General features: G+C 43.2%; 1 protein-coding gene across 2 annotated transcripts in view; it reads right to left on the bottom strand.

Moving 5' to 3' along the window:
* SENP5 (SUMO specific peptidase 5) overlaps nt 1–16253 on the bottom strand; it is a 64145-nt gene extending 47892 nt beyond the window's left edge. For both annotated transcript variants that reach the window (XM_010336952.3, XM_010336953.3), the window contains exon 1: nt 16070–16253. The gene's annotated coding sequence lies outside the window, so the exon portion shown is untranslated. The remainder of the gene's footprint in view (nt 1–16069) is intronic.
* Between the last annotated feature and the right edge of the window lie 5918 nt (nt 16254–22171).

Raw genomic sequence — 22171 nt, 5'->3', positions numbered from 1 at the left:
AAACAAGAAAAAAGAAAGAAAAGAAAAGAAAAAGAGAAAACAACCTAAATGTCCACAGAGAATGGCTGAATAGATTATGGTTTATGCACACAATGAATAAAGCCATAAAAGAATCAGAATGAGTTCTATGAACTAACAGAGAGTGATTTTTAGGATATATCATTAAGTGAAAAAAGGAAAGTTCAAATGAACATCAATAATATGCCACTTCATGATAGGTGGGAATAAGGTGAGAAGAATGGAAGTATTGGGAAAGGGTCAAGTAAATGAGATAAGTAGCACTTCTCTGAATATGCCTTTTTGTAAAGTTCCCACTTTTCAGACCATGATAATGTTTCACATATTTTTTAAGTATACAAATAATGAAAACCAACCAGAATGCAGAGAAATCCAAAATGAGACACAAACAATAACTGAACTTCAAATGAATACCATAACTGCACTGAAAGGAGTAGAGAAGCAGCAAATGCAGGAAACAATATTTTGGCTGTAAAGACAAAAGGACTACATGCAAGTACGGTACACTGGTTAGCAAATTTGTTTTTCACAGAAGTACAAGTTAATTCTGAAACAAGTATTCCAAAATTGAGCAAACGAGTAAATACATGGTAGACAGAGCTAGGTTTCTTCCTGCTGGAGAAAGAAATTACAAATAACAGAAGACAAAGTGAGAATGAACTCATGGTGCTAGACTGAAATCAGAGTTATCAGTATGAACTCATCATAATTAACATACATACAGATACAGAAGTGCTAAAAAAAAAAAAAAAAAAAGAAAAAATGTCAAAAGGACACAAGAGGCAAGGTGTGGTGGCTCACTCCTGTAATCCCAGCACTTTAGGAGGCTGAGGCGAGTGGATCACTTGATTCAGGAGTTCCAAGACCAGCCTGGTCCACATGGTGAAACGCTGTCTCTCCTAAAAATAAAAAAATTAGCCAGGCGTGGTGGCACAGACCTGTAACCCAGCTACTCAGGAGAGGCAGAAGAACTGCTTGAACCCAGGAGGTAGAGGTTGCAGTGAGCTGAGATTGCACCACTGCACTCCAGCCTGGGTGACAGAAGGACACTCCATCTCAAAAAATAAAACAAACAAACAAACAAAAGGACACAGAAAACAATCTGAAAGGCCTCACTTATAATGGCCAAGCAACTTTGAGCAACCAAATACTACCATTATATTATTATCATTACAAATGACAGTAATAAATAACAGACCCAAGATTGGGCATGGTGGCTCACACCTGAAATCCCACCATTTTGAAAGGCCAAAGCTGGAGGAATGCTTGAGCTCAGGAGTTCAAGACCAGCCTGGGCAACATAGTGAGACATCTCTACTAAAATTCAAAAGAATTAGTGAGGTGTGGTGGCACACACCTGTAATCCCTGCTACTTGGGGAGCTGAGGTAGAAGAATGGCTTAAGCCCAGGGAGTTGAGGCTGCAGTGAGCCCTGATTGTGCCACCACACTCCAACATTCCAGTCTGGTAAATGGAGCAAGGCCCTGCCTCAAGAATAAAGTAAATATCCTTGTTTATAGGGATGTAAAAAACTAACTAAAAAAACAAACAGGCATAAGGGACAGCTATTCCTTACACAGAATCTCAAATTAATATAGAAAGAATGACAGAAAAGTTACCAAAGTATGTGTAACTTTTAATTCTACTGTTCAAATATTTAAATTAATATTTTAAATATTAAATACTTAATATTAATGTGTGACATTACTGAATACTTATTAAATACCTTATAAATATTTAACACTTAATTTAAAATTAATACCTAATAAAATCTTAATAACAAGAAAAAAAGAACAAAATAGAAAAATTAGGCTGGGTGGGGTGGCTCATGCCTGTAATCCCAGCAGTTTGGGAGGCCGAGGCTGGCAGATCACTCAAGGTCAGGAGTTCAAGACCAGCCTGGCCAACATGGCAAAATGCCATCTCTACTAAAAATACAAAAATTAGCCGGGCATGGTGGCATGTACTTGTAGTCCCAGCTACTTGGGAGGCCGAGGCAGGAGAACTGCTTGAATCCAGGGAGGCAGAGGTTGCAATGAGCTGGTATCGACTACTGCACTCCAGCCTAGGTGACAGAGGGACTCTGTCTCAAAAAAAAAAGAAAAAAGGAATAGAAAGTTATAATTTGCAGCCTCTCTCAGAAATAACTGACTCAGGAAGACTCATCAATGGATGCTAAAACTAGAGACTGAAAATATGAGAAATAAGATATATACATAGTCTCAAAATATCTCCCACAAAATACTTTAAATTAAAAAGAATAACTTTCTTTTTTTTGAGACAGTCTCACTATATTGCTCAAGCTGGAATACAGTGGCAATCTTTACTCACTGCAGCCTCCACCTCCCGGGTTCAAGCAATTCTCCTGCCTCTGCCTCCCAAGTAGCTGGGATTATAGGTGAATACCATCACATCAGACTAATTTTTGTATTTGCAGTAGAGATGGGGTTTCATCATATTGGCCAAGCCAGTCTCAAACCCCTGGCCTCAAATGATCCACCTACCTCGGCCTCCCAAAGTACTGGGATTACAGGGGTGAGCCATTGTACCAGGCCAAGATTAATTTTTAATGGAAAAACATGGCAAACAACATCTTAATCAGATGATCAAGATTAACATCACCAGACTGGCTCGGTGCCTCATGCCTGTAATCCCAGCACTTTGGGAGGCCAAGGCAGGTGGATCACCTGAGGTCAAGAGTTTGAGAGCAGCCTGACCAACATGGCAAAACATTGTCTCTACTAAAAATACAAAAATCAGCCAGGCACGATGGTGCACACCTGCAATCCCGCTACAAGTGAGGCTGAGGCATGAGAATCACTTGAACCTGGGAGGCGGAGGCTGCAGTGAGCCTAGATGGCAGGACTTCATCCTAGCCTGAGCAACAGAGAGAGATTTTCTTAAAAAAAAAATCATCATAATCATCATCATCATGAGGAAACAACAGATAAACCCAAATTTGGGGAGATATTCTGTATCTGGCTAATATATAACTGGCTAATACTCTTCAATCAGGTCAATCAAAGTCCTGAAAGACAGAGACAGACTGAACTGTCCTAGAATAAAAGACCGAGATTAAGGAGAAAACAATTAAGCAAGGTGTCATCCTGGACTGAGTCTTAGTTCAGAAAAAGAAAAGTCACGTGACAATTGATAAACTTTGAATAAGGTGTGTAGATCAGTTAATAGTATTCTCTTAATGTTAATTTCCTAGCCTTGATAATGTGCTATAGTTCTATAACATTAGAGAGGCCAGTTTCAGTGGTGCACACCTGTAGACCCACCTACGTGGGAGGTGGAGGCAGGATTGCTTGAGCCCAAGAGTTCAAGATCAGCCTGGGCAACATAGCAAGACTCTGTCTCCTTAAAAAACTAAAACAAGGCCAGGTGCGGTGGCTCATGCCTGTAATCCCAGCACTCTGGGAGGCTGAGGTGAGTGGACCAACTAAGGTCAGGAGTTCAAGACCAGCCTGGCCAACATGGTGAAACCCCATGTCTACCAAAAATACAAAAATTAGACGGCCGTGGTGGCACAAACCTGTAATTTCAGCTACTCAGGAGGCTGAGGCAGGAGAATCAGTTGAACCCAGGAGGCAAAAGTTGCAGTGAGCCAAGATCACGCCACTGCACCCCAGCCTGGGCAACAGAGCACGAATGTCTACAAAAAAAAAAAAAAAACCTGAAGCAAAGCTAGGTGAAGCATACAGGAAAACTTTGTAATATTTTGCGGGTTTTTTTTTTTGTTTTTTGGTTTTTTTTTTGGTAAATCTGAAGTTATTTCAAAGTTAAAAGTCAAAAAAAAAAAAAAAAAAAAAAAAATGGCCAGGCGCAGTGGCCCACGCCTGTAATCCCAGCACTTTGGGAGGCCAAGGCCGGCAGATCACAAGGTCAAGAGATGGAGACCATCCTCACCAACATGGTTGAAACCCTGTCTCTACTAAAAATACAAAAATTAGCCTAGCGTGGTGGTGCGCACCTGTAGTCCCAGCTACTCAGGAGGTGTGGAGCCACTGCACTGGGCCAAAAATTTAAAACATTTAAAATTTTGAGGCAATCTCCTAGAAAGTACCACAAAATTCCAGACTGAAACTAACTTAAAAACTGACAGAAAAAAGGTTTTCAGAGATGTAAGTTATCAAAATATTTAACTCCCATGCATTCTTCTCAGAGAGTCACAGGTACGCTGAGAAGGATGCAGAGATACTCTGGCAAATAAGGGAGTAAGTGAAGAAGACACAGGATCCAGGCAATGGTGGGAGGATCATTTGAGGTCAGGAATTCAAGACCAACCTGGCCAACACGGTGAAACTTTGTCTCTACTAAAAATACAAAAATTAGCCAGGTGTGATGGCAAGCACCTGCAATCCCAGCTACCTGGGAGACTAGGCAGGACAATCACTTGAACCCAGGAGGCAGAGGTTGCAGTGAGCAGAGATCGTGCCACTGTACTCCAACCTGGACAACAAGAAGCCTCTGTCTCAAAACAAAATAAATGAATAAAAATAAAAAGGTAGCCAGTCGTGGTGGCTCATGCCTGTAATCTCTGCACTTTGGGAGGCAGAGGCCAGCCTGACCAACATGGTGAAACCCCGTCTCTACTAAAAACACAAAAATTAGCTGGGCATGGTGGCACGCACCTGTAATCCCAGCTACTCAGGAGGCTGAGGCAGAAGAATTGTTTAAACCCAGGAGGCGGAGGTTGCAGTGAGCTGAGATCGCGCCACTGCACTCCAGCCTGGGTAACAAGAGTGAGACTCTGTCTCGAAAAATAAAAATAAAAAAATAAAAAGGTAATTTAAAGACATGTTGTTTATACCAAAACAATAGCTTAAACTTGAAAGAGGCTGCTTTTGGTGAATGGGAAATAATAGAAAGGGACAAGACTCTGAGAACTAAGTCAGGAAAAAAGGCTAGAGGTTTCTGCCTTCAGTATACAAATTTCCACTAGGCTCCTTTATAAGGCACAGTACCTTACCCTTAACTATGCATGGTATGCCTCTGTCTAGATGATAATTCTTTTCTACTCCAGATAGTAAGTCTCTATTTACCGTTTATGTCTACGGGGAGAAGAAAGGGAGGTCAGATGTGGAAATACTTTTCTGAAACAGACTTTCAAACAACTCATATTTTCTGTTCCACCTTCACCTCCACAGCACAAGACACAGCTAAAAGCTGAGAGTTTTATAGGGTTTGGTAACATAACATGACTATTCAAAGGCTCTCTCCACTGTTGGTTTATGATACAGCTTTTGCAAGTTGGTGAATTCGTCATCATTAGTCTTTTCTGCTTTCCAGCTTTCACAATATTGTTGTTATGCTCATCGTTCCTGTTGTTATCTTGAGGGTTTTGTTTTTTTATTTTTGAGACAGAATCTCGCTCTGCTGCCCAGGTTGGAGTGCAGTGCAATCTTGGCTCACTGCAAACTCTGTCTCCCAGGTTCAAGCAATTCCCCTGCCTCAGCCTCCTGAGTAGCTGGGACTACAGGCACCTGCCACCACACCTGGCTAATTTTTCTATTTTTAGTAGAGGCAGGGTTTCACCATATTGGTCAGGCTGGTCTTGAACTCCTGACCTCATGATCCACCCACCTCAGCCTCCCAAAGTGCTGGGATTACTGGCATGAGCCACCGTGCCTGGATGAGATTTTTGTTTGTTTGTTTGAAGTCTTCTATTGTTTTAATGAAATTTTCAGGCTGGCATAAAATTAAGTGTATATGTTCAATCCACTACCTTTACTATAATACACTGTTGAATGAAAAAAATCAAGTTGCTGTGCAATATGTACCAGCCCATTTTTGTTAAAAGGAAAACTACATGCATATGCTTGAATCTTTGGAGAAAAATGTCTAAAAGCATATACGCTAACCTATGAACAGTTTAGGATCACAGTTCCCAAACTGTGCCCAAGGCAACCTGGGATTCTGTAGAGATCTCACAAGGGCACCACAGGAAATTCTAAATTACAAGGAAAAAGTGATATTCTGTATTTGTCAATCACTCAGTAAATTACTAGTTCAAGACAGTTCAGGTTCAAAATAGATCATGCTATATTCCTTTTAATGATATAATAATCTTTGCAAAGCTGAGTATCTGTTGGTTGCTGTGATTAAAAAAAAATAGTATGCAAGTATCAATTCAGAGCAAAAAAAAAAAAAAAAAGAGTGGAGAAAGCAAAGATGTAAGCAAATGTTATTTATTTTTGAAAATAACGAGATGGTGGCCAGGTGTGGGGGCTCACACCTGTAATCCCAGCATTTCTGAAGATTGAGGAGGGCAGATCACCTGAGGTCAGGAGTTCCAGACCAGCCTGGCCAACATGGTAAAACCCCATCTCTACTAAAAATACAAAACAGCTGGGTGTGGTGGTGGGCGCTTTTAATGGCCAGCTTCTCAGGAGCCTGAGGTGGGAGAGTAACTTGAACCCGGGTGCTGGAGGTTGCAGTGAGCCAAGATCATGCCATTGCACTCCAGCCTGGGTGACACAGTGAGAATCTGTCTCTAAATAAATAAATAAATAAAAATTTTAAATTAAAAAAATAAAATAAGGTAGCAAGATGGGGTCTCACTATGTTGTCAAGACTGGTCTTGAACTCCTGGCCTCAAACGATCTTCCCACCTGAACCTCCCAACGTGCTGGGATTGTAGTCATAAAGCCTCCATGTCCAGCCCCCAAAGAAGTTTAATTAAAACAGTAAAAGGTAGTGTGGGTGGCAGTGTTCAATATGATTCCAGGGTTTGGGTTTTGTCATCCCCAACAAGTATATTCAGCAAACAACTATAGTTATTTAAGAATAAAATAAAAATATAATTTTTTCTCTTATTTTTTTTTTTGAGACAGTGTCTAATTCTGTTCACCAAGGCTGGATTACAGTGTTGCAATCAGTGCTCCCCATAGCCTCTCCCAGGCTCCAGCAGTCCTCCTTCAGCCTCCCCAGTAGCTGGGACTACAGACATATACCACCACTCCTGGAAATTTAAAAAAAAAAAAAATTTGTAGAAATAAGGTTTCACTATGCTGCCTAGACTGATCTTAAACTCCTGGACTCAAGCGATCCACCCACCTCGGCCTCCCAAAGAGCTGAGATAACAGACATGAACCACCACATCTATCTGATTTTGTCTTTTAATTTGTGTATTTCTTAGATGTCAATTAGGTTACTAGAACTTAAATACTTCTTAAGCTGTTTGAACATAATTATTTAATAAATTAAACTGTTAGGCTTAAGGACATGTAAAAAATATATTAAGGAGGCTGTAAACAGAAAGCTGAGGAACCTCTAGTTTAGAGTGGAAAAATCATATATAAACAAACTTCTTAATATGAAATAAACAATGTAATTCAAATAAACTCTTATTATGGTATACTGCCAATATCGGCCAGGCATGGTGGCTTATGCCTGTAATACCAGCACTTTGGGAGGCCAAGGTGGAGTATCGCTTTAGCCTGGGAGCTCAAGATCACCTTCCTGGGCAACATAGGGAGATGCTGTCTCAAAAAAAAAAAAAAAAAAAAATTTTTTTTTAGCCAAAACTGGTGGCACATGCCTGTGTTCCCATCTACTCAGGAGGGTAAGGTGAAGGATCACTTGAATACAGGAGGTCAAAGTTTCACTGAGCTATGATCACACCACTGCACTCTAGCTTGGGTGACAGAGCAAGGTTTTGCCTCAAAAAAAAAAAAAAAGGTCAAATTCAAGGCACAATGGAAATGTCTGGCAAAAGGGTCAGGAAACACCTCTCTGAAGAAATTATTTTTTCTCTGAATAAGTTATATTTCTGGTGAGACAAATGATGAGCAAGAGTTACTAGGCAAGAGAGGGAATTCAGTATTCCAAAGAACAGAAAGAACTTCAGTAACACTGAAAGGAGGCACCAAAGGGGTAAATAAAGAACAGAAGAGCTAAATTCATGATGCTGACACTTAACATAAGGTTGGTGTGAAGCCATTAATAGACAAACATCTGATTCTTATTCTTGAAAAAAATCATTCTACCTGAAAATGTGCAAAATCGCTAGGAGAAGGCCACAGCAGAAGAGACCCATTAAGAGTCTGTTACAGGTAAATAAATGCAGGTACAATGTGACAGCCTCTTGGATTAAAGGGAAAACTGGGAGGATGTAGCAAAGTGAATCAATCTTCAGGACACAGAAATTACAGGACTTGTAATTTGTCAAAAGCCTATCTGTAGGCGGTAAAAATATGAGCTACTAGGTAAACAGTGGTATCACTGAAACGGAACACAGATGGAGACAGGGGAAAGTTATACTGACCATGCCTTTAGTCTTTCACGTGTTGAATTTGAGATCTATCTATTTCACATGTTGAATCAGAAATCTAAGTGAGTATATCCTGTGGGATATACAGTTCAAGAATTCTGAAAAGAGGACACTATGGGAATTCTAGTTTTCAGTTCAGAGTAACCAAAGCTATATAAAATGATAAGATCACCTAGAAAGAATTTGTAAAAGGTAGAAGGGAATGTATCTTAGGGCAATATCCCAAGGAACTCCAGGATTTAAGAGTGAGATAAAGAAAGAAGACTAAGCAAAGGAAAGTGAAAAAGGACCAGCGAGATAAGGTGGAAAATCAGGTAAAGGTGGTATCGGCAAAGCTAGAACAAGTTTCTAAAAAGAGGGAAATAGTCAAAGGTTGTTGAGAAATCAAGAAAGATAACGATTAAAAGTGTTCACTGAATTCTGACATTTGCAGGAGAAATTTTAGTACAATAGAAAGGACAAAAACCAAGGTAGAATAAAGATGGCTATATATAAAACTGCTCAAGAAGCCTGGGTAAAGCTGAAACATTTTTTTAATGGAGATTCTTATACATGATTAAATGCTGATGAAGTACTTTACTTGTGGATAAAGACTGCAGATTGTTAGACACATTTTACCATCATTCCCTGCTAAAACTTAAGAATAAAAAAAATTTCCTTTTTTTTATTTTTTAATTTTTCTTAAGAGACAGGGTCTCATTCTGTCAGCCATGGCTCACTGCAGCCCCAAACTCCCAGGCTTAAGCGATTCTCCTGCCTTGACTACTTAAGATTACAGGTGTAAGCCATTAAAATTTTTTTTAAAAAAAACCAGCCAGGAACCATGGCATACATCTATAATCCCAGCTACTCAAGAGACTGAGGCAGAAGGATCCTTTGAGGCCAAGATACAAACCAAACTGGGCGACATAGCAAGACCCAATCCTAAATAATTAATTAAAATTAACTTATGATTTTTTTTTTTTTTTTTTTTTTTTAAGATGGAGTCTCATTATGTCACCCAGGCTGAAGTGCAGTGGCACAATCTTGGCTCACTACAACCTTGGCCTCCCGGGTTCAAGCATTCTCCTGCCTCAGCCTTCTAAGTAGCTGGGGGTATAAGTGCCTGCCACCACGCCCAGCTAGTTTTTGTATTTTTAGTAGAGAGGGATTTCACCATGTTGGCCAGGCTGTAATTCAGGTATTTTTATTTGGCAAATAATTGTGTATATTTATGGAATACAATCTCATGTTTTGATCGATGTATACATTGTAGAAAGATTCAATCAAGCTAATTAACATATTCATCACCTCACCAACTTTATTTTTTGTCATGAAAACACCAAAAATCTATTATTTTAACAATTTCAAAATACACACTTTTTTTTAAAGACAGAGTCTCACTCTTGTTGTCCAGGCTGGAGTGCAATGGCGAGATCTCAGTTCACTGCAACCTCCACCTTCGTGGTTTAAGCAATGCTCCTGCCTCAGCCGCCTAAGTAGCTGGGATTACAGGCATGCACCACCATGCCTGGCTAGTCTTGCATTTTTAGTAGATAAGCAGTTTCATCATGTTAGTCAGGCTGGTCTCCAGCTCCTGATCTCAGGTGTTCTGCCCGCTTCAGCTTCCCAAAGTGCTGGGATTACAGTCGTGAGCCACCGCATCCGGCCTTTGTTCTTAAGAACTTCATTCTTAATCGTGATTACCATGCAATGGGATAGATCACTAAAACTTACTCCTCCAGTCTGAGACTTTGCATCTTTTGATCTACATCTTAAGAATTTTTTTGCCAGGTGCAGTGACACATGCCTGTAGTCCCAGCTACTCGGGAGGCTGAGGTGGGAGGATTGCTTGAGCCCAGGAGTTCTGGGCTGTAGTGCACTATGCCAATCGGGTGTCCGCACTAAGTTCTGCATCAATATGGTGACCTCTCGGGAGCAGGCGACCACCAGGTTGCCTAAGGAGGGGTGAACTGGCCCAGGTCGGAAACGGTGCAGGTCAAAACTCCTGTGCTGATCAGTAGTGGGATCGCACCTGTAAACAGCCACTGCACTCCAGCCTGGGCAACAGAGTGAGACCCTGTCTCTTAAAAAAAAAAAAAAAGAAAAAAATTAAAAAATTTTTTTGCCGGGCGCGGTGGCTCAAGCCTGTAATCCCAGCACTTTGGGAGGCTGAGGCAGGTGGATCACGAGGTCAAGAGATCGAGACCATCCTGGTCAACTTGGTGAAACCCCGTCTCTACTAAAAATACAAAAAATTAGCTGGGCATGGTGGCGCGTGCCTGTAATCCCAGCTACTCAGGAGGCTGAGGCAGGAGAATTGCCTGAACCCAGGAGGCAGAGGTTGCAGTGAGCCGAGATCGCGCCATTGCACTCCAGCCTGGGTAACAAGAACAAAACTCCGTCTCAAAAAAAAAAAAAATTTTTTTTAACGTGGCTAGGTGTGATGGCCCACGCCTATAATCCCAATACTTTGGGAGGCCAAAGTAGGTGGATCACCTGAGGTCAGGAGTTCGAGACCAGCCTGGCCAACATGGGGAAACCCCAACTCTACTACTACTACTACTAATAATAATAATAATAATAATAATACAAAAAATTAACCAGGCATAGTGGTGTACTCCTGTAATCCCAGCTACCCGGGGGGCGGGGGGCCTAAGGTAGGAAGATCACTTGAACCTGGGAGGCAGAGGTTGCACTGAGCTGAGATCACGCCACTGCACTTCCAGCCTGGGCAACAGAGCTAGACTCTGTTTCAAAAAGGAAAAAAAAAAAGAATTTTTTAACTTAATTTTTTAAATATATAATTAAGGACTTTCGTTTTTTAAAGCATACGTACACAAAATGGAAGACTGAACAACAAAAACATCTGAAAGTTAGAATGCAGACTGACTGAATGATCTAAAGAAGTTAAATCTCAGCTGGGGAAGGTGGCTCATGCCTGTAATCCCAGCACTTTGGGAGGCCAAGGCAGGTGAATCTCCTGAGGTCAGGAATTTGAGACCAGCCTGGCCAACCCGGTGAAAACCTGTCTCTATTAAAATACAAAAATCAGCCAGGCGTGATGGTGGGTGCCTGTAATCCCAGCTACTCAGGAGGCTGAGGCAGGAGAACTGCTTAAACCTGGGAAGCAGAGGTTGCAGTGAGCCGAGTGGTTGCAATGAGCCGACTCCATGTCACTGCACTCCAGTGTAGGCAACAGAGGGAGACTTAAGGAAAGCAATCTAAAGAACAATACCTCAGAACAGGTTAGGAATTGTTCTACAGAGGTATGTGAACATGATACTAAAAACAAAAGGATTGGTCAAATGATTTAAATATCCTCCCACACTCCACAAAACCAGCCAACTGTCCCTTACTCATCCTTACAAAAACCTGGAGCCTTCCTCTCTAAACTAGAATGACACAGCCCAATAAAATTTCTGCAATGATAGAAATATTCTATATTTACTCTGCCCAATATGGTAGGCTCTCAGCAAATGTGGCCACCAAGCACTTGAAATGTGTCTAGTGCAACTGAGGACCTAAACCTTTAATTATTTAGATTTAAGCTGCTACATGTAGCTAGTGGCTACCATATTGGATAGTGGATTCCTGGACTGGAAAGCTTTTCAACTGGTCCAGCTGAGAATGAGGTCATCTTTCTGAAAACAGTTCAGTTAAATGAACATGAATGAGTGTTTAAATAATGAATGCTAAGACCTCCAGTTTTTCTCTCAATTTAGCAACTAGACAGCTGGAAGCCTGCTTTATACTCTCCAAGCAGGAGACCCCTTCTTCTTTAGGGAATCTGACCCTGGGGCAAAGACAAAAGATACTGCCATTGAAGATTCTCAAATAAAACAGTCCGGTAATTAAAAGCAACTTTCACATGGGTTTCCTTTTCATTTCTGTCCCTGTATTCACAGCCATGTTGTTACGTTTACATTGATCAAATATCAACATTCCTTCAAAGATAAAATGCACACACATATAGGAAATAGAAGTGAGCTTTACATTCTTGTTAGACATTCTCCAACTCCAGGACAGCCCCAAGCCTAAGCAACCCCTTAATAAGTAGCCCAATATTTGGGTGAAAGTTTGCAGCGCAGCCACTGTACAGGTTAACTGAAGCTTCACTATGAAAAAGTTGTATCAGCCAAGTGTGGTGGCTCACACCTGTAATCCTAACACTTTGGGAGGCCGAGGCAGGCAGATTGCTTAAATCAATCTGCATTCCAACTTCCAAATGTTTTTGCTGTTGTTCTGTCTTCCACTTTGTGTACATATGCTTTAAAAAACAAAAACCCTTAACATCTATGTATTTCACTGTATGTAATTTTTTTTTTTTTTTTTTTTTGAGAGAATTTTGATTGTCACCCATGCTGGAGTACAGTGGCCCGATCTAGGCTCACTGCAACCTCCACCACCCAGGTTCAAGTGATTCTCCTGCCCTCAGCCTCCTGAGTAGCTGGGACTACAGGTATGTGCCACCACACCTGGCTAATTTTGTATTTTTAGTAGACAGGGTTTCAGTATGTTAGCAAGGCTGGTCTCAAACTCCTGACCTCAGGTGATCCGCCCACCTCAGCCTCCCAAAGTGTTGGGATTACAGGTGTGAGCCACCACAGCTAGCCGTAATTATATATTTTAAAAATTAAGTTAGCTGGGCATGGTGGCTCATGCCTATAATCCTAGCACTTTGGGAGGCCGAGGTTGGCGACTCACAAAGTCAAGAGATTGAGACCATCCTGGCCAACATGGTGAAACCCTGTCTCTACTAAAAATACAAAATTAGCTGGGCGTGGGAGCGCATGCCTGTAGTCCCAGCTACTCAGGAGGCTAAGGCAGGAGAATCACTTGAACCCCGGAGGCAGAGGTTTCAGTGAGCACTCCAGCCTGGACAACAGAGCAAGATTCCATTTAAAGAAAAAAAATTAAGTTAAAAAAATTCTTCGAAATTTTCATTTCAAGTAGTTCCAGAGTCAGAAGACTGCCTCAAGAGCCAGCAGGTGACTTCTAATCTTTACTTTTTGCTAGGCTGTTACTACTCCATAGCCCTGCTTTGTTTCAATGTTAAATCTGTAGTATCAGTTTAGACTGAAACTGTAACCCTGGGTTCATACCAACCCTTCATATATACCTCTATTTGTTTCCTGTCAGAAATGTGAAAAGTTTCCTGTCAGAATCTGAAATTCAACATCAATTCATCAACTTCAGAGTTAAGGTATTTCAGACACAAAAATAAAATTTGAGAGATTCAGCTATTTGGTTTTTCAGATACATACCAGGTCTCTGTAGACTCAGTATATTAGACTACCTTTATGTTACCATGACTTTAAATCAGTGACTTTATGATGTCTTTTATCATCTGGTTGTAGAAAATCAACACAAGGTCAAGAGATTGAGGTCATCCTGGCCAACATGGTGAAACCCCATCTGTACTAAAAATACAAAAATCAGCCAGGAGTGGTGCCGAGTGCCTGTGTTCCCAGCTACTTGGGAGGCTGAGGCAGGAGAATTGCTTGAACCTGGGAGGCAGAAGTTGCAGTGAGCTGAGATTGTACCATTGCCCCCAAGCCTGCGCAAAAAGAGCGAAACTCCATATCGATAAAGAAAGAAAGAAAAGAAAACCAACATGCTATAAACATGGTCATCTTAGAGAAAAAAAAAAAGTAGCATCTTTGGAAAATCTGCGATGTAGGGTCCATTTCTGGCTCTACCAATAACAGAGTAGGAATTGCTAAAGCAATGAGAAGGCTACAAAAGAATAATTTGAGAATGAATATATTTCCCTAAAACAGAATGTTCAACTCAGCCTGATGGCCTATTTACCTTAATTTTGAAAATATTACCCATATCCCAAAAAAAGTCATCACAAGAGTTTCATCATAATGGATAAGAAAAGTACATGTCAAACACTGTGACCACCTTATCAGTTGACCCTTTCTAAAGCATCTACCAAAGTCTTTAAATCAGTGACAGAGTACAATTTAACGAAAAGAAAAATGAACTAAAAATTCACAAAGACATGCTTAATATCGAGAATGCCAAGGTGATCCACTTCAATAAGACGTTTGTATGGCAACTAGAGAAACACAGAACCCCCTGTTCTCAAACTCAGCTCCACAGGAATCTGGCTAATAACACAAAGTAAATGGTCATGAATACGAGGATGGAGGGAAAGGCAGGCCTGCGTATACAGCACTGGGTTTATGACAAGCTAGAATGAAGGCAAATTATTGTTAAATTTCAATTTTTCTATGATTTTTGAAGGATTCACATAATAACCTACAAAAAAAAAAAAAAAAAAAAAAAAAAAAGCCTGATTTATAAAGTGATATAGGCTGAGTGCAGTGGCTCATGTCTGTAATCCCAGCACTTTTGAGAGGCCGACGCGGGCAGACCACTTAAGGTCAGGAGTTCGAGACCAGCCTGGTCAACATGGTGAAACCCGACTCTACAAAAAATACAAAAATTAGCCGGGCGTGATAGCGGGCACCTGTAATCCCAGGTACTCGAGAAGCTAAAGCAGGAGAATCGCTTAAACCCGGGAGGTGGAGGTTGCAGTGAGCGGAGAAGACCGCGCCACTGCACTCCAGCCGGGGCGTCAGAGTGAGACTCTGTCTCGAAATAAATAATTTTTTTAAAAAAAAAAAGTAAGACTGAACCAAGGTGCAAATGAAGCCTCCCTCCCTATCACCCTCCTCTACTCTCCTAGAAAAGATCACCTGGGAAAAAGCCATCTTGAGTAAAGATCAAAACTGATTTAAGCCATCCCTCATATAACCAGTAACGTGCTATCAATAAGCGTGAGACATGCAGATGGCTAGGAGACAGTCTCCTTTCTTCCTGATGCTGCCCACCCAAAGCAGAAGCTGCAGTTAGGCTCTGACCACGCAAGAGCCTGGCATGTCCGGGCACCCTTCTCCATAGCAAGCTTAGCTATTCCGGGCAAAATGGGCGGGGTGGGGGGGGACCAGAATTAGGAACCTTTCATGAAGTGTTCTGGATATTCTTAAATTTAATCATATTCTCAAAACATTTCATAATAACGTCTGCTTTCTTCATTTAATTCTCCCAACATTACAATTTATACTGGTAGAAAAAAGTCCCATTTTTACATGCGGCGAAAAAGGTTGAAATGTCTAGCATGAGATGAAAAACACCACCAGACAGCAGGGTAGGATGTCACCTCGTGTATTCTGGCTCTAAGTCCAAAACTCCCACATCCTCTCTGCATCCCTCTTCCCACGACAGAGTGGCCACTGGGCGTAGAGCGGGGGCTGATACCGCCCAGCGCAAACCGAAGGGAAAAGACGGCTCCCGCCGCGCTCATGACCAGCCAGGCTCTCTGGAAATCGGTCCCGGGAGCACGGTGGAAGGAATCAAGGCCAGAAGGAGGCAGGGCAGTCCGAGCAAATAAATAAAAACCCTGGACTTCCAAGGCGGCCGGAGCTGGAAGCCTGTGACAGCCGATTCTCTTCCCAGAGCTTTCAAGACTTCAGGAGGAGCTGGGGGTGTGTGTGTGTGGGGGGGTGGGGTGGGGACGGCGCCAGCTTCCCGGTGCCTCCGCCGCACAGCCCGGTTGGAGCGAGAGCGCAGGACAGCGGCCCCTCGGGACGAGCTCGCGCGCCCCCCCCGGAAAGGCACGCTGTGGCCGGGACGGACCGCGGCCTCCGGCTCCGGCGGGGGGAGGGCGGCTTTCGGCCTCCGGGCCGGGCGCTGAGGTGGCGCGCACCGGCGCCGGAATGGCCAGCCAGCCCAGCCAAGCGATCGCTACGTCCGGCACTCGGCCGCCTGCGCCCCAGCTTACCTGCCCCCTCGCTCCCGGCACCTGTCCCGCCGTCGGCCCCGACGCGGCAGCAGCCTGGACCGCGGGCCCCGCCTTCGCCAGCTCCAGAGGAAGCCCAGCCAGCAAGTAGGCGTCCGGCCTGCTCGCCGCGGCCGCCACCGCCGCCGAGCTTCCTCTGAAGCCGCTGCCGCGACGCTGGCGCTGGCCTACTGCGTCACCTCCTCCGCGCCCTTCCGCCTGCGGGAGGGGTGGTCCTGACACCGCCCCGCTTCCCCTGTTCCCGCCCCGCCTCCCAGCCCGGAGCCGTTCCGCCCTCGCGTGTCACAAAGTCCCCAGCCCCGGTCTCCCTCGGAACGCGCCGGGATGAGAGCCGCGTTCAGGAGCTGCGAAGCGCGTTTGAGACTTCTGTTCAGCCCTTTCTCCAGTTTATAACCTCAGAGGGCGAAATCAGACCGCAGCTAATGTACACCGCTGCCCTTCACTGATCCCGTCACCCCTGCGCCGAAATCCCGTCACCCCATTCCACCTCTGGACGTTGTGAGGCCTGGCGCAGGCGTCCGTCTCCTCTCTGGTTTTCCCATTGATCTTGCCCCCGGTATCGTGATTGGCCTCTTTATGTGTCCTACCCGCCCCAACTGTGAATGCTTTCCAAAATTATAAGCCAATGTCCTGATAGGTAAAAACATAATAATAGCAGATTTATGGCAGAAGATAAGTTCAGTTTTGGACATACTCAATCTGGAAGAATAAAGAGGTGACTGCAATGGAATACGAAGGGTGTTCCTGAGCACCTGTGTAAGCAATAAAGATAAAAATTGATGGTGGAGAAGATAAAAACTGTAATTGGCCTGGAACGGTGGCTCGCCTGTAACCCCAGCACTTTGGGAGGCCGAGGCAGGCGACTCACAAGTTCAGGAGATCGAGACCAGTCTGGCCAACATGGTGAAACCCCGTCTCGGCTAAAAATACAAAAATCAGAGGGGCGTGGTGGCGCTTGCCTGTAATCCCAACTACTTGGGAGGCTGAGGCAGGCGAATCGCTTGAACCAGAGAGTCGAAGGTTGCAGTGAGCTAAGATCGTGCTATTGCCCTCCAGCCTGGGAACCAGGGAGAGACTCTGTCTCAAAAAAACAAAACAAAACAAAACAAAACAAACACAAAAAAACCATAGTGAAGCCAACTGCAGGATGGTTTGCTTTTAATTATCGCCATCTGTCAGAAAATTCTAAACAATGTTAATGATAAAGTACTCCTTTCTAAGCAAAAGCTTTGTTTAGTTTTAGTTCTAAACAATTACTGCAATTACTGTTGATTTTTTTTCTTTTTCTTTTTCTTTTTCCCCAGACAGGGTCTTGCTCTTTCGCCAAGCTGGAGTGCAGTGGCACAATCTGGGCTCACTGTAACCTCTGCCTCCTGGGCTCAAGCAATCCTCCCACCTCAGACTCCAGAGTACCTGGGACCACAGGATCCTGCCATGTTGCTGGACTAATTTTTTTAACTTCTTCTTATTATTATTTTTGTAGAGATGATGTCTCCCTTTGTTGCTCAGGTTGGTCTTGAATCCCTGGACTCAAGCAATCCTCCCACCTGGGCCTCCCACAGTGCTGGAATTACAGATGTGAACCACCACGCCTGGCCCTCTCACTTCTTTTTAAGAGTTTCTCTTTGTCAATGATTTTTAGCCATTTATTTTGTGCCCTATCTTGGTTTTCTTTGTATTTATCTGTCTTGGATGTCATTGAGCTTCTCTGATTTGTGGCTTGATGTCTTTCATCAGTTTTGGGAAATTCTCAATCATTATCTCTTCAGATAAGGCTATTGCTGTATTTTCTAAGCCTCTTCTTCAAGACATCAATAACCATATGTAAGATGATGATGATGATGGTGATTATTATTTGAGACAGAGCTTCGTTCCTTTTGCTAAGGCTTGGACGCAATGCTGTGATCTCACTTCACTGCAACCTCCGCCTGCTGGGTTTAAGTGATTTTCCTGCCTCAGCCTCCTGAGTAGCTGGGATTACAGGCACCCAACACCACACCCAGCCAATGTTGTATTTTTAGTAGAGATGGGGTTTCACCATGTTGGCCAGGCTGGTCTTAAATTCCTGACTTCAGGTGATCCACCCGCCTCGACCTCCCAAAGTACTGAGATTACAGGCATGAGCCACCACACCCAGCTCATATGTAAAAATATTTGACCTTGTTCACCATGTCTTTTACACTTTTACTGAGTCTATCTGCTATAATCTCCAACCTGCTGTTAAATCTATACATTGAATTTTTATTTTAAATACTAGATTTTCTGTTTTTTTTTGTTTGTTTGTTTGTTTTGTTGTGTTGTGTTTTGTTTTGAGGCAGAGTTTTGCTCTTGTTGCCCAGGCTGGAGTGCAGTGGCACAATCTCGGCTTGCTGCAACCTCTGTCTCCCAGGTTCAAGTGATTCTCCTGTGTCAGTCTCCTGAGTACCTGGGATTACAGGCGCCCATCACCACGTTCAGCTAATTTTTTGTATTTTGAGTAGAGATGGGGTTTCGCCATATGGCCAGGCTAGTCTCAAACTCCTGACCTCAGGCAATCCCCCCCACCTCAGCCTCCCAAAGTGCTGGGATTTCAGGCGTGAGCCACAGTGCCCGGCCTAGATTTTCAGTTTTATAATTTGATTTGTAGCTGGGCACCGTGGCTCACACCTATAATCAGTACTTTGGGAGGTCCAGGTGGGCAGATCGCTTGAGTCCAGAAGTTTGAGACCAGCCTGGGCAACATGGCAAAACCCTGTCTCTACTAAAAACACACACACACACACACACACACAAATTAGCTGGGAGTGGTGGCATGCACCCTGTAATCCCAGCTGCTCGGGAGGCTGAGGCAGGAGAATCGCTTGAACCCAGAGGTAGAGGTTGCAGTGAGCCAAGATTGCACCACTGCACTCCAGCCTGGCCAACAGAGTGAAACTCTGTCCCAAATAAATAAACAAACAAACGAAATAAAATTTGATTTGTTTTTACAAATTCTTTTTATACATTGTAGTTATCTGTTGAAAGTCTCCAATCTTCTCATCCATTTTAGTTTTTTGTTGTTGCTGTTGTTGTTTTGAGATGGAGTCTCACTGTGTCACACAGACTGGAGTACAGTGGTGCAATCTCGGCTCACTGCAACCTCCGTCTCCCAGGGTCAAGCTATTCTCTTGCCTCAGCCTCTCCCATAACTGGGATTACAGGCCCACACCACCACACCCAGCTAATTTTTGTGTTTTTGTAGAGACGGTTTTACCATGTTGACCAGGCTGGTCTCGAACTCCTGACCTTGTGATCTGCTGTCCTTGGCCTCCCAGAGTACTGGGATTACAGGCATGAGCCACCACATTGGGCCCTAGGTTTTTAATAGAAAAACCTTGTAGATCTTTGTCTCCTCAATCCTGAAAGACTATAGGACTTTCAGTTCATCCCTTTAGAGACTTTGAGCTTAGTTTAACATTGAGCTTAGCTTCTAGCTTATTCAGCTTCAAAATAGGAGAAATATCTTGAGAGAGATACTAGCCATGAGTTTGAGGAAGCCATATCCTTCTAATGGGGCTTTGTTTCCTAAACACAATGATTTTACTTTTGAAAAGTTTTGAGCCAATCCCTGAGCCTCCCAAGCAGGTCTTCAACTCAGCAAATATCCCACATGAAAAAATCAACCATGCTTTGGGACTTATCTAATTTTCAATCAGTTCAGTAACCCCAAACGACCACAAAGCTCTTCTGGGTTTTCTTTGTCCCAAAAAACTCCTCTGCCTATGTTAAGAGTGATCTAAAATTAGCAAATGTTTCCACAAAAGAAAACAGCTAGTTATTATCAATTCACCTTGGAAGGGCTTCTTCTTGTCTGGAATTTTAGTTTACTTAATCCTTGAAGCCAGGTATAGTGGTTTATATCTATAATCCAAGCACTTTGGGAAGCCAAGGTGGGAGTTTTGCGGGAAATCAGGGAACCAAAGAGACCTATGAGGTTTTAGGAGGATTTATTTAAGGCAGGCATCCCCAAACTTTTTACACAGGGGGCCAGTTCACTGTCCCTCAGACCGTTGGAGGGCCGCCGCATACTGTGCTCCTCTCACTGACCACCAACGAAAGAGGTGCCCCTTCCTGAAGTGCGGCAGGGGGCTGGATAAATGGCCTCGGGGGCCGCATGCGGCCCGCGGGCTGTAGTTTGGGGACGCCTGATTTAAGGTGTACAGAGGCTCAGTGGATTTGCATCCAAAGGACTGAGCATCGGACAAAGAGGGCAAGTGCCTTTTATGCATCTAAGGGTGTGAAAAGAAGCAGGCTTACAGAAGCAAGAACAAAAGCAGTTAATCAATAATACAGTGACAGGCTTACACATGACTCTTGGTATGTGTGCCAGGTGGCCTTATCTCAAACCTAGGCTAGTTCAGAGTGACCTCCTTTCTGATGTCTAGGGAGCCATCCTGTTTGGACATTTCTCATGGCCTTCACTGTGTTATTTAGATAGAAAACAGGCTTGCAATACACAGATATCTATAAATTCTTAGGCTTACTCATATCATGCGGGTAGGGATGTGGGAGAAAATTTATGCTTTCCTCCAGATGGTGAGGGACTATTGGGAAAGTCTTCAGAGCACATTCACTTAAGTTCTGGCTTCTGAGATAACGATATCAAAGCTCCTGCAGAGCCTGGGCTTACAGACTGTCTTCAATTTAACACAAAGAACTTACTTTTATGTGACTTTATTTATTCTTTTATTTCCCTGCCTCATTCCCCCTGTTGATGCTTCCTGTGAGTAAAAACTCAATAGAAAGCATCACTTCTATTTAGTTCTTCATGACGGGGTGGGTCTTCTGTTGTAGGCAAAGACTGATATTTCATAGGAGCCATCAGTCAGGTTGCGGTTGTTTTGTCTACGAAAACTTCTGTAGTAGCCTGAATGCTTCTAATAAGGGGCAAGAGATGAGAGTATTAAGCAATTCCCTAATATAGCCAGCATTACTCCTATTAATGTTTTAAAACCACCAAAGGGTGAAAACCAACCTCCAAAAAGGGAATCTGGAAACCATCTGGGTTTCCAAGTCTGAACTGGAACATGAGCTAATTTTTGCATCTTCGCAGTAATTTCCATGATAGTTTTTCTATTATCATCAATTTCTAAGCAACAGTTAGTTAAGTTGAACTTTCCACATACTCCTTCTTCCTGGGCAAGGAGATTCTAAAGCTAGCCTATTCTGGTAATTGTATTCCTCATCTTTGTGGATTGCTGGGCTAAGAGATCTAAAGCATTTGCTGTTTCATTGGTAATGATCTCAGGTACTGCTTGTAACCTTATGACGCGGTTAAGCATATAAATTGGGGTACGGTATCCCCATGATCTAGCCTGTGCTCAGGTGGCTGGTCCATAATATTAAATTATTCTCTCAGGGGGCCAATCAGTATCTTTCCAGTCTCCTATCTTTATGTCTCTCTTGATGTCTACATCTCTTCTGTTTCTTTCTTTGATTTCATCATAAATGGAATACCCAAGAGTCTCCCCTTGCTGCAGTGGGAGTAGGAAGAAAGATGGTCTAATTGTTCCCAGTAGGCAGGCCCCTGTCCAGTTGGCAGATAACTGTTGATAAGCCTGTTGCCCACAGATCCAGTAGAGGCCAGAGGGTGTATTACTAGCTATTAGGTGCCTCTAGTTGGTACCAGAAGTGGTTCTGAGAAAGGAAGCGAGAAAATGGGTTGTGGCATGATAGTCTGGTGGGATCTCTATCTTGCTTGTTTTTGCCTTTCCATAGAGTTTTCTTCATTGTTTCATTATGACATTGCTGTCCTAAGCAAACCAATTCCCCAAATGGGTTGGTGAAGGTTTTCCCCCAGCTGGCAATGCAGTATCTCCCTATGATAGAGGATTTCAAGAGCCAAATTCTTGAATGTTTGAGCATCGGCTCAGTAGAAGAGAGATATAAGGTAAAGCTTTCTTGAGGCGTTAACTCTTTTGCTTCCCATGGCCGTTGATCTCCCATATTGGCTCCTCCGCAGACATAACAAGAGAAGACACATAGATTTCTGGCTGCGTTTCGGCCAGAAACAGGCTGCAGGATGGGGCTCGGGTATCTCTTAGTTGAGATTCTTATAGAATGACT

This window comes from Saimiri boliviensis, chromosome 8, assembly GCF_048565385.1.
Source record: "Saimiri boliviensis isolate mSaiBol1 chromosome 8, mSaiBol1.pri, whole genome shotgun sequence".
Classification (NCBI taxonomy): domain Eukaryota; kingdom Metazoa; phylum Chordata; class Mammalia; order Primates; family Cebidae; genus Saimiri; species Saimiri boliviensis.
The sequence above is the reverse complement of the archived record's forward strand: the minus strand, read 5'-3'. Positions and strand labels throughout refer to the sequence as shown.